Genomic DNA, 6000 nt, shown 5'->3' on the forward strand with positions numbered 1-6000 from the left:
TATGAAGTCATAAAATCATGTTGTTAAGTATTAGTAATATGAAAATTATGAACATTATTAAGTAGATAAGTATGCATCATATAATATTTCAGTATAATCAAGTCAATATTTTTGAACTACCTCCTAATAATTTTCCCTTCTCTGTAGCCGAGTTTCTTTCCCTGCATCCCTTCTTCACTCATAACCTCAGGAAATGGGAGAGTGAATGCCACTCAGGGAAACTTCAGCACAGGCAAGTTCTGATATGTTGGAATTCTAGTTACCATAGTTTAGTTAAATAATACCTGCTCCCATACCAACATGGTTTAACTTTCAATGATCATGGTATATTAACTGTAAGTGCATAAAATATATACTCTACCACTACTTCTTCAGTCGACAAATCACGATGTAAGAAACAGATGTGCATTGTGATCAATGACCGATCACTAACTTCTTTACAGATTTACAGACTAAAGTCTGTCGATGATTAGTTATCATGCAACTGTTAGTTCATGAACAGACAGTAAAGCATGTAATTGTGTTACCTCCTTGTCTCCTAGTGATAAACCCATCTGACATAGCTTACATAAGCTTACTCCTGACCTCAAAGCCACCTTGGGATGGAGGGAGGGAAAAGATTTTAAAAGGGGCTGACAGGGAGTTTAAATTTTGAATAGACTGAATTCTAACCAGAGACATTTCAAAACCAGGATTGGATAGAGGTTTTATTTTTGTGCACATTTTTTTACATATTGTATATTTGTAAAATTTGACTTCTCTATGATTATGTAAAAAGGCCCAGAAGAGCCAAAGTGATATTAGGAAACAGAACAAAGGTAGAAGCATTACACTTCCTTATTTCAAAATATATTACAAAGCTACAGTAATTAAAATTTGGTACTGAATAAAGACACACATATAGAACAATAGAACAGAATAGAGCCCAGAAATAAACCTATGCATATACAAATCAACAAATGAGCCAAAAACAAATGATGGAAAAAGAATAGTTTCTTCAACATATAATAATGGGAAAACTGGATATCCGCATTCAAAATAATGAAACTGAATGCCTATATTACACCATACACAAAAATCAACTCCAAATGGATTAAAGACTTAAACATTAAGACCTGAAACTGTAAAACTCCTAGAAGAAAACATAGGGGAAAAGCTTCATGACATTGGTTTGGCAGAGTTCATGGATATGACATCTGAAGCACAGGCAATAAAAGCAAAAACAAGTGGAATCACATCAAATTCAAAAGCTTTTGCATAGCAAAGTAAACACTCAACAGAGTGAAAAGGCAACCAATGGAATCGGACAAAATATTAGTAAACCATATATCTGATAAGAAGTTAATTTCCAAAACACATATGGAGCTCCTACAATTCCATAGCCAAAAAGCAAATTAAAAATGGGCGAAGGACTTCAGTAGACATTTCTCCAAAAAAGACATATGAATAACCAGTAGGGCCATTTGAAAAGGTAACTAACATCACTAATCATCAGACAAATGCAAATCAAAACCACAATGAGAAATCACCTTGCACCTGTTATAATTAGTATATATATAATAATGATATATACGTATATATACCATCTGTGTAGATATCATGTATACACACTATATAAACATATATACACATGTATATATACATACTACATATATACACACTACATGATATATATAATATAAACAATAAACAACAACAAGTATTAGGTTGTGGAGAAATTAGAACACTTACAAAAGAGCTCTTAAAACTCAACCATAAGAAAACAAATAACACAATTAAAAAATGGGCCAAATACCTTAGCAGACACCTCATCAAAAAAGATATAAAGATGGCAAATAAACACATGAAAAAATATTCCATATCATATGTCATCAAGGAAATGCAAATTAAAACAATAATGAGATATTATTACACACCTATTAGAATGGCCATCATCCAGAACACTGTCAACACCAAATGTTGTCAAGGATGTAGAGCAACAGGAGCTCTAATTCACTGCTCGTGGAAATGTAAATGTTGCAGCCCCTTTGGAAGACAGTTTGGTCATTTTTTTTAAAACCAGTTTCTTTTTTTTGTTTTAAGATTTTTTTATTTATTTGACAGAGAGAGAGAGAAAGAGACAGTGAGAGAGGGAACACAAGCGGGGAGTGGGAGAGGGAGAAGCAGGCTCCTGGCTGAGCAGGGAGCCTGATGCAGGGCTCGATCCCAGGACCATGGGATCATGACCTGAGCCGAAGGCAGACGCTTAATGACTGAGCCACCCAGGTGCCCCAGTTTGGTCATTTCTTACAATACTAAACATATTTTCACCATATGATGCAACGATCTTTCTCTTGGTATTTACCTAAAGGAGTTGAAAATGTAAATGTCTGCACAAAAATCTGCATATGGCTGCTTATAGCAGTTTAATTCATAATTGCCAAAACTTGAAAGCAACCAAGATGTCCTTCAGTAGGTCAATGGATGAATAAGCTATGGTACATCCAGACAATGGAATATTATTTAGTGTTAACAAGAAATGAACTATCAAGCCATGAAAAGACATAGTGGAAACTTAAATGCATATTACTAAGTGAAAGAAGCTAATCTGGGAAAGCTACATACTGTATGATTCAAACTATATGAATTCAGGAAAAGGCAAAATTATGGAGACAACAAAAAGTCAGTGGTTGACTGTGGTGGAGGAGAGGAGGTGAATAGGCAGAGCACACAGGATTTTTAAGACATTGAAAACACTCTGCAAAATGTTATAATGATAGATATGTCATACATTTGTCCGAACCCACAGAATGTACAACACCAAGAGTGAAACCTAATGTCAACTATGGATTTGGGGTGATGATGATATGTCAATGTAGATTTATCCTTGGTAAAAAATGTACCATTCTGGTTAGTGATGTTGATAATGGGGAAGGCTATGATTGTGCAGGACCAGGAAGTATATAGGAAATATCTGTACCTTCCTCTCAATTTTGTTATAAGCCTAAAACTGATCTAAAAATATTAGTTCTTTAATACATTTTTTAAAAATAAGGCAATAGAAAAAAAAAGGAAAAAAACAAAACAAAACAAAACAAAACCTAAATGTCCCAGATCATTCTCCAGAGTGGATGGAGCCCAGGAGCAGCTTCAACAACCCAAATTAGTCTGTTACAGAGTTATCATAAGCATGCCTTGCTCTTAAACAAACAAACAAAAAATTTGAAACAACAAAACAAAAACTAGTACTAATCACTTTTCTGACAATACACAATTACTCAAATTAACTAGTGCTGAGAGGGGGAGGGGACCATACCTATGGGCCTTGTCTCACACGAGCGCCATGTGGGTAGGTCCAGGGCATTTATCATTATTGCAAAAACGAATTTTAATCTTTAATCTTTAGTTTGATTTAACATTGCTTTTAGTACGATGCTTGAGTAGGTCCAGTATTTGATGAAACTCATGAAATTGGGTGGAACCTGTCTTGCCCCTCCTCCTTTCTAGGATGCACTATATATGTGACTGTGACATTAAAGGAAATTTGTTTGCCGTTTGCTGATTTTTTTGAAGTTAATTTCTAACTTCTTTCACTGATAAATGAAGAAAAGTACTGCACCTTTTGAAATACACCAAATGGATTGAGCACGTAATTAAAAAACATTTTTCCCTGAAAAATAAAATAAAATAAGGCAATAGGTTTCTCTCCCCTCCTTTTTCCTAGAACATTTACTTTAGAAAACTTGTAATTGTATTTTCTCCTTTATTTGAAATGTATATATTTTTGAAAACCAAATAGGCCTTTTGTCAGCTTTATAACTAGGATTGTCTTTCTTAAGTACACGGGAGCCTTCTCTATGAAATGGAAGCATCAAGGGAGATGGTACCACTATCTCTGGATTTCTGTGGACAGGTTGGTGCTTAAGATATCTTGGCACCTTGCTTCATGTTACAAAACTACCTCCTATCATAAAGATATGAGAAATCTGTTTCTCCTCTGGATAAAGCTGATTAGCTAATCTCAATTACCAGGTAAATCTAAACTAACTATGTGTTAGAAGTGGTGTTGTTAAGTCTTCTTACTTGAGGAGTAGTTATTGTTTATCTTGACAACATGTATGTAATGGGTTGTTTCTGCCCGGTTATATAAAAGGTTGAAATTTCTTCCTGTTTTTGTAATCTCAGCAGGTTGCCTGTGATATGCATCATATTCTGATTTAATGCTTACTCAATAATAAAAGTGTTCTCTCTCTCTCTCCTACTTTTGTGGAGTAGTTTTCTGGGTTGGGAGATTTGTTTTTAATTAGATTTCTCCAACACTACAAAATACTCCCCCATAAAATGCTGTAATTTAAATGATTTTGTTTTATTTGAAATCTAAGTTACTTTCAAAATTTCACTGGTCATAACATTGTGATAAAATATAACACTCATATTCATCTGAATTTCTAGTTTTTTCAAACAGCTTCCTAAAAAGGAATTGAGTCAAAGATTAAATTTTATTTAGCTCTTTATCTATGCACAATAGTCTCATTTACTATATGTTCCTGAAAATATATAGAGAAGTAAAACACACAAAAATCAAGCAATAAATTTACATGGTATAATGGAGATAATGTTCTCAGATAATTAGAAAAAGATAATATTCCTATTTTTTGTAAATGTTTACTTTCTTATTACTAACAATTAAAAAATATGTACATAGCTACAAAAATATTAAGTAGATTAAACATTAAATCTCAATAAGTTCATTTTCTGAAATAATTTTTTGCCTTACATTCTTACTCTACTGGCTTCCTCAAAGTGACCCTTAGTAGACAGAGAAACTTTTTAAATGTGTAGTAGAAGGGTGGGCTGATGGTAACTTTTACAAAAGAATAAATAGCAGGAGATTATAATGCTGATTTTGATTGCTATTTTATCACTTTTCCTAAAACTTTTCAAGTGAAGATCTAATGAAATTCTTGCTAAAAGTGCTGCTGTAACCAGTAATCATATAAAAGCTCTAGGAAACTATGCATTTTCATCTCACTGAGGGCTATTGATTATTACCATTTTATTATAGAAAAGTCAATCATACTCAGAAGTAGAGACAACAGTTTAATGGACTGTCATGTACTCAGCTTCTTGTTTCACCTACACCCTACCCATTAGCTACCCCAAAAGTAGTTTATTCACTTATAAATATTTCAGCATATATCTAAAAGAAATCTTTTAACGATGTAATCATATTGCCATTTTACTATATTATTATTTTCACATCTCATAATATTAAAAATAATTTCTTAATATAATTAACATCTCCCTGGTTATGTTTTCTAATTTTTAAAAATTTGTTCACATCGGAATCTATGTAAAGCCCACATATTTTATTTGGTCGGTATATCTTTTAAATCCCTTTTTATTTACAGATTCTCCCCACCCTTTTTCGTCCCTTAAAGTTTACTTGTTGAAGAATCCAGTTCATTTTTCTGTAGAGTTTTTTCTGTACATCCTAGATTTTTCTGATTGCATCCTTGTCCTATCAAATTAACATGCCACTCTGCTCCCTGTACAGCGTACATTTATGGTAGTTAGATCTAGAAGATTGTTGAGACTCAAGTTTGGTATTTTAGGGCATTCTATACTTCCACAAGGAGACACATAAGGTCTGGTGTGTGTGTGTATGTTTGTGTGTGTGAGAGTGTATATGTGTAATGCAAGTATGTGTGATGTCAGGAGTCATTGGTGATCATTATCTAGATCATTTAATTCACTGGAGGTTAAAATATTATGATATTCTAATTCTATAATTTCTGCTTTCATGTCTTAGCTAGAAGATTTCTATAAAAAGAAACCTTATCAGTTATTTGATTATACTAATATACAATTCACAGAGGAAAACTAAGCATTGATTCACTTGTTTTACTTTCCTGTATAATTACTTGATTGTCTACCACGTTCCAAAGGTGATCAATGAACTTCTAGTTTTTATTTTATTTTTTGCTATTATTTTAAACTTATAGATTTATGATTAATTGG

Source organism: Phoca vitulina, unplaced genomic scaffold (assembly GCF_004348235.1).
Source record: "Phoca vitulina isolate PV1807 unplaced genomic scaffold, GSC_HSeal_1.0 scaffold4, whole genome shotgun sequence".
In the NCBI taxonomy this organism is placed as follows: Eukaryota; Metazoa; Chordata; class Mammalia; order Carnivora; family Phocidae; genus Phoca; species Phoca vitulina.